This window comes from Oratosquilla oratoria, chromosome 36, assembly GCF_046742065.1.
Source record: "Oratosquilla oratoria isolate Oo_2021 chromosome 36, ASM4674206v1, whole genome shotgun sequence".
Lineage (NCBI taxonomy): Eukaryota > Metazoa > Arthropoda > Malacostraca > Stomatopoda > Squillidae > Oratosquilla > Oratosquilla oratoria.
The window spans coordinates 45,259,396-45,266,895 of NC_134812.1; the positions used below are offsets into that span (position 1 = coordinate 45,259,396).

Consider the following 7,500-nt stretch of genomic DNA (forward strand, 5'->3'; position numbering starts at 1 on the left):
TCATATGACATCAGTACTACAGCGTTCTTCTTTTTTCGACCTGTCGCGAGTAGTACAATATCAACTATTTTTCTAACTATTGCCGAGTGGTTCTGTTCACATATATGGTCTCCCTTTGCCTGACACAAGGATATCAGGGGTGAAACATACCAGTGCCACATATTAATGCTGGCACCTAATCAGTGTGTTTAAACAGTTGATTATATATAGACTCTGTCCACAGGCGCAGCCGTCCCAACGCGCTCAACATTTCATACAAATCTTGTACTATCCATACAACCTTACCAAGCCGGATCAAGACCCTGTGATAAGGTAGAGTTTCTGTATTGTTCCTCGAATGATAGGCCGGTGACCCTGTAGTGGACCATCATGGCTGACCATACACTGTTTATTGATCCATCAACACTAACACAACCATGAGTAATTAACTAAATAAATGAATAAACAAAGAAATAGATATGTAAATGTATAAATGAGTGGAGCTAAATGAAGATGTATATTAATCAATGAATGAATAACTTGTGGTCCAGCTAAATAAATATGCAAAGAATAGATGAGTAGATAAAGAAGTTGCTTGATTAATATGCATGATTATTGTTAGGACATTAAAACATTTTGATGAAAATGGGTAAGGAGACGTGAATCTCGGTCCAATATAAATTCCTTCGAAGGAATGGCACTGACCAAGGGATCCCCATTCTCCACACAACTGCTCGCCAGAAATACCAACACTCTTCGGTCAGCCGAGGGAGAATCAGAAAGAATCGCAACTTTTTCTGTAAATCCCCTTTAATCCCGGCATGTGGGATTTGTTCTCGGGATCCAATGTCCGTTGTTCTCGGGTTTATCTTCATTTAGATAAAGATAACTTCATTGCATTTTAAAAAGTTATATGGACATGATGAACGCCTGGGTCATTAATGATCTGTTTACGCCTAGTACGAGGGTGTGTACAGTTGTAAAGGAGACACACGAGTCCCCAGGTTCCTGCGAGTTATCGTTCTCCTCCTGTGTTTATTGCCTCTTCTTGTTAGGGGTAATCGTTTTGGGTGTTTTCTTTCAATTCTGTTCTCCACTTGTTGCCCGGCTCGCCTTATCCGACGGCTGGCGTCAATGGCCATGTCATTTGTTTTCTCGACGTTTTGCATTGTTTTACCCTCAATTCGTTTTCTTTCGTCCGACCCACTTTTCCTGTGTTTGCATTCCGTTTTCTCTTCTTTATCGCCCCGGCCACTGTTGTCCTCCCTTTGTGTTGTACGTCTTACTCCAACATTCATTTATCTTTCTTTTTACATTTTACCTTCATTTCCACCTGCACTATATTCATTCCAATATAGAAATTTCCTTTGTTTTTATCTCCTCTCTCTACTGTGCCTCCCATACATTCTTTTTCTCTCTTCCTTCTTTTCGTCCCATTGGCTCTATTTTTTATTGATTTTCATTTCCCCTCTTCCATTCTCAATTTCCTTTTACATTGTTCCAATCATTCCATTTTGTTCTCCCTTTCTACTTCCCCCCTCGTCTCTTTCCCCTCTCCTCCTCCTCCTCCTCCTATTGCTCTTCCTATTTCTTCTTTGTCTCAGTCCTCTTATTCGCTTCTCATTCGTTAATCTTCCTTTTCTCATTCATTTCCATTATTTGAATCCCGTCCTCTTCCAATTCTGTTTTTTTTTTTTTCAATTTCCTTTCTCCCCTTCTTCTCGTCTGTTCTCACACACCCCTCTTCTTTGTGTTCACCTGTTCACGGCCTCCTCTACTCCCTCGTTCTTTAGCACATCTGTATGCCTCCTTTAGCTCCCTTTAAGCCTATTCTTTCTCATATTCCTTTTCCTTATCTTCCTTCTTTTTCTCATTTTCATATTTCTCCTTTATTGTCTTCTTATGCGCTCTCCCGTCCTTTTTCTCCTCCTTCCTCTTTTCTTGTTTCTCCTTCTCTTTTTCTAATCTTTCTATTCTTTCTTCCCACTTTCTCCTCTTCCTCCTTTTACCATTTCTGCCCCGCCTCCTTATGCTTTACCTTCCCCTCGTTCTGTCATGCTCCCTCTATTCCCCTCCTTTTATTTTTCTAACTTTTCCTTTTCGTCTTCACCATCTCCCTTCTCCTCTCATTCCTCCTACTCCTTCTATCATTTCTCTTCTTTCAAATTCTCACCTAATTCAAATACTCAGAACGGAGAGTCTTGTTACAAATGGCGATCTTGTTTTGTTATAATTAATATGCTCATTGTTAGCTATTGAACAGATGATCACACACAGATTTTAATTGTCGCTGTGATGGTGCATTTTGTTCCAGAAATATTTATTCATGTTATCTGACTGGCTAATCTATATCACTAAATTCTTCCGCACTATGATCATATTGTCGTTATCAATTTAATTTCATATTTCTCCCGTCTTCTTCTTTTATATGTACATGGGTTTTGCTATTGTTTTGTGATGATCTTCACTTCTTTGTTTATAGGGTCGAGCGTTGGGGAAAACCGTACTCTGGCAATTTATAGTGATTAACCTTTTCCCAACCTATCTTCTCCGTTATCTAAATGATAATAATATTCCTTTTTCAAATCATGGTAATTTTTCTTCTTCCCCTCTCTACCTTCATACCTCTTCTTCTTCCTCCCTTTCCTCCTCTTTTGCCTCCTCCTATCACAATCCCGATTCTTAACCTCTCCAGCGCAGTGGCTTATTTTACGGATCTCGTTCCGGTCAAGAGCAGAAGGCGATTTTATGAGTTTGAGGTGACGCAAACGCAAACGCAGACGCGAACCCGAACGCAGACACGAAACCTAGACGCGGAACGCTGACCCTTGATAGGGAGGATCTCCCTCTCGATCGAAAAGATGAGGACCCCAGGAAGGGAGTTTTATTTGCATTTTTCTTGCTTTCTTCATTTTCACTGAACCCCTTTTTTCAATTCCTTTATCTGGTTCTTCTTTATGAACCTTTTTCTTACTTCCTTTTGCTGTATTTCTCTCCTTTTTCTCTCTCTCCCTTTTCTCCCCCTCTCATTTTTTTTTTTCATTTTGCAAAGCAGGGGGGCCGAGGGAATGAATAAAACAGCCTGGGAAAACTGCCACCGGGTGTGAAATGGGCTAATCTAGATTTGCTCCCTTTCTTTCTTTGTAGGTGTGGCATAGAAGTGAATCAAATCAACTGGCCACAACCAAAGTGAAGAAAGACAGTACCGTTTGGTAAAGAAACGATAATTAGACAAAAACGTTCGGACTACGTTTCTTATTGACCAGTTCTTTTTCTACAAATTATATTCACGTGTCATTTGTGAAATACTGCAATATATATATATATATATATATATATTATATATATATATATTATATATATATATTATATATATATATATTATATATATATATATTATATATATATATATTATATATATATATTAATATATATATATATTATATATATATATATTATATATATATATGTATAATATATGTATATTATATATATATGTATATTATATATATTATATATATATATATATATATATATATATATATATATATATTTGGCTGATGGAGACAATAATTTGTCTAAAATACTTATCAATATATATATATATATATATATATATATATGTATGTATGTATGTATGTATGTATGTATACATAATCACTCAGCATATCTTGTAAGTCTTTTGTTCTTTCTGGAATAAGAATTATGTCATCTGCAAATCCTAGGTAATTAGAATATTCTCTATTACTCTTCAAATTTTTCTCTTCCCAACTCAACCTTCTGAAAATCTCTTCCAACCAAGCTGTAAATAATTTGGGTGAAATGGCATCGCCTTGCCGTACTCCTTTCTCGATCTTGATCTTTTTTGTATCATTATGTAGTCGAATTATAGCGGTATCTTTCGCATAAATATTTTCTAAAACCCTTACGATCTTTTCGTTTGTACCCTGGTTGCGTAACGAGTTTAGTACTGCTATTTGTTCTACCGAGTCAAAGGCCTTGTCATGATCTACAAAAGCTAAACAGAGAGTTATATTGTATTCTGTCGTTTTCTCGATTAGTTGGTTCATCGCCTATAGATGGTCTAGAGTCGAATATCCGCTCCTAATGCCTGCCTGTTCTTTCGGTTGGTTTCCATCTAAAACTTAACTTAGACTATGAGTAAGGATCTTGGAGAATACTTTATATAAATTTGATAGCAAGCTAATCGGTCGACAGTTACTAAGGTCCTTCTGGTCTCCTTTTTTATGAAGTAAAATCACCATAGCATTGCATCACGATACCGATGTACTATGCATCCCAGAGACATACCTCGTAAATTGTATATCTCTCCTTTCCGCTATCAGCACCACTTCTAGAAAGGCCATACGTGCATACTAATTGCAAATAATACAAATGCTCCCATCAATCTTACCATTGGCACCAACATTTGTGATTTCCTTGTATACCCATCACGCATACAATTATTGGAAAATGAAACCCCTTATCAAATATGCACAGTTACCTCCAACGTGCTGAAAGCATAGGAGACCATTCAGGCATGTCATTTTAATACCGTAGATTTTATTGGTGCTCGAGTGTATTTACTCACTCTCTTTAACAAATTCAGACATGCAGTTGCGTTACCAGGTGAACCTCTTGGACTTACAAACCTCATTGAATACCATATACCCCTTCGGGAAAACGCAAAGCCACTGTTCATCCCTGCATACAGATTACCTTACAGTAAACGAAACATTGTAGGCGATCTCATCACGGATATGATCAAACAGGACGTTATAGAGCCTACCCAGTCGGCATGGAATTTCTCTCTTTTCGTTATTCCCAAACACAACGCTTCATTCCGTCCAGTTGGTGATTTTAGGGAACTCAACAAACTCACTATACCCGAAAGACATCCGCTCCCTCATCTACACGACATTTACACTCCATCGGTCAAAGCAACACTGTCTTTACAACTCTCGACCTCATGTTGGGTTATTTCCTAATCACCATTGGTGCACAGTCCAGACCTCTCACAGCCTTCAGCACAAACAATGGACACTATCAATTCAAATGCTTTACCATAGGACTTAATTCAGCGCCTTCTGTCTTCACTCGTCTCATGTACACAGTATTAGAAAGAATCTTAGGCCACTCAGTATTCATGTACTTAGATGACATTATCATAGTTTCCAAATCTATCAGTGAACACTTACACACGCTTGAAACTGTCCTCTCCCGGCTAGCAAAGGCAGGTCTTAAACTGAATTTTAAGAAGTATTCCTTCAGAAGGAAATACGCTTCCTAGGGCACGTCCTTAACTCACAAGGTTGCTATGCAAGACAAGGTCAAGGTAGTCATAAAGTTTCCACGCCCTACTTCTACTGATCACACCTAATCCTTCCTTGGTCTCTCAGGCTTTTACAGACGGTTTATCAAATGATACGCTGGCATAGCAGCACCCTTAACCGCCTTACTGAAGAAGAACACTCCTTTTAATTGGACACCTGACCAAGAAAAAACACTCAATGACTGAAAAACAGCCTTAACAATGGCGCCTGTCCTAGCGTTCCCCGACCACAAGCTTCCATTCACATTCTACACAGTCGCGTCCTACACAGGCATCGGTGCGGTGCTCATTCAACAACATTACTCGAAACTCAAGCCTATTCCCTATGCTAGCCCCACACTTATACAAACACGAAAAAAATTACTCGGTCACCGATATCGAAGCGCTAGCTATCATTTACGCACTCAAATACTTCAAAGAAATCATAGTTGGCTATGAGATATATATACACACAGATCACTAACCAATTCTGCACATTTTCAAAGAAAAAATCTCACAGGTAAGCTACCACGTTGGTTCCTTACGATTCAAGAATTCATGCCCACCTTCCATTTTGTTCACGGCAAAGCGAATGTCGTCGCTGACGCCCTAAGGAGATATGTAGCGACCTTCAGTCAAGTGTCAATTCCAGGAAACCTTACGCAAGCGCGCATTTCCGAAACGCAAAAATCAGGTCCCATTTGGAAACACATGATATATTTCATCATTTCAGGCGATACAACAAATACTGGTGATTTTCCTCCAAAAATCGAAAACTACACTATGATTGACGAAATACTGTATCACAAAACAACTCAAAAACAAACACAAACCTAGCCGTACTGTGCTCCAGCTCGTGGCTCCTACTGACCTCATTCCTGAAGTACTGAAGCTGGTACACGACTCACCCATTGTTGGTCACCCAGGAAAGAACAAGTCTCTCACAAGTCACTAAGAGGAAAAATATCCACGATCACGTAGATGCTTGTCATTCATGCGCTTCCCATAAAGGTCACATTAGCGGTCAAGCTCCAATTACAACATATCCAGCTCCTTGCAAGCCCTTCGAGACCATTGTTATCGGCCTTCTTAAATTGCCACGTACCCCTAGCGGAAACCAATACCTCTTTGTCTGTGTAGATCATTTCTCCTGATTCTCCATTCTCTCACCACTGCAAGACAGGACTGCACAAGTCGCACAGACACTGGTTGACAAGGTCATATGCCCATACATCACACCAAAAACACTCATCTCAGACAACGGTACCGAATTCAACATTGACATACTCACAAACATTTGCAACCTTTTTAGCATAAGAAAAACTGTAACACCTTAACTTACCACCCTAGTTCCAACGGACTAGTAGAGCGTCAAAACAGGAAGATTCTTAATGTTCTCAGACACCTTGCCTCAAACATATACTCATCTTGGGATAAACATGTACCAATGATCCAAGCAGTGCAATTAATAGGTCAATATCGGAGTCTCCACATACCGTCCTTTTTGGTTCGGATAAAAAGCTCCCATATGATCTTCTCACTTCAGACTTACCCCCCTCCCATATATAACTTCAGTAATTATGTTAAGTCAAAGTCCAGAAATTCTACACTCTCTTCAATAAAATTCCTGACACCCTTACTCTCAAAAAATGGATATGGCACGGCCTCATAATGCAGAAGCAAGGCATTTCAACATTGCAACCAGATACATTGTGTACGAACAAAACCCTACTCCTACATCAAAACTGTCTGAAAAGTTCACAGAACCATTTTGCGTTCTTGACATCCTACCAAATAATAAAATAAAAACCCTTTGCTTGCAACACGCTTGCTCGCAACACTCAGCAGAAAAGATCCTCCACATAGACAATTGTAAGATTGTTTCCCGAGGGCCTCGACCTCACACATATCCCCTCACCTGCCCTAGCACCCGTTCCTGCTCAAGATTCTCCCATCCTACCCATCCTAACTCTTACTCCTCTTCCGGGATACAGTCTAAGACAAATTAAAATCTTGTAGATCAGACCCTTGGTTGAACTGAATTGTATCTAGTTTTCATCATGTTTTCCATTTCTCTCATATGGTACCTTCAAACTTTACATATATCGTGTCTATGCCAAATATATCATGTCTATGCCATCCGGGTGAGGTCACTGGATAGCAGCCTGACCGAGTACTCATGTTGTACACATTGCATATCAACAGTCTGC

General features: G+C 39.2%; 1 long non-coding RNA gene across 1 annotated transcript in view; it reads left to right on the forward strand.

Annotated features, from left to right (window-relative positions):
• LOC143019239 (uncharacterized) overlaps nucleotides 1–7,500 on the forward strand; it is a 34,003-nt gene that overhangs the window by 2,169 nt on the left and 24,334 nt on the right. Inside the window, exon 2 of the long non-coding RNA XR_012965812.1 lies at nucleotides 224–312. This is a non-coding gene — a long non-coding RNA (uncharacterized LOC143019239). The remainder of the gene's footprint in view (nucleotides 1–223; nucleotides 313–7,500) is intronic.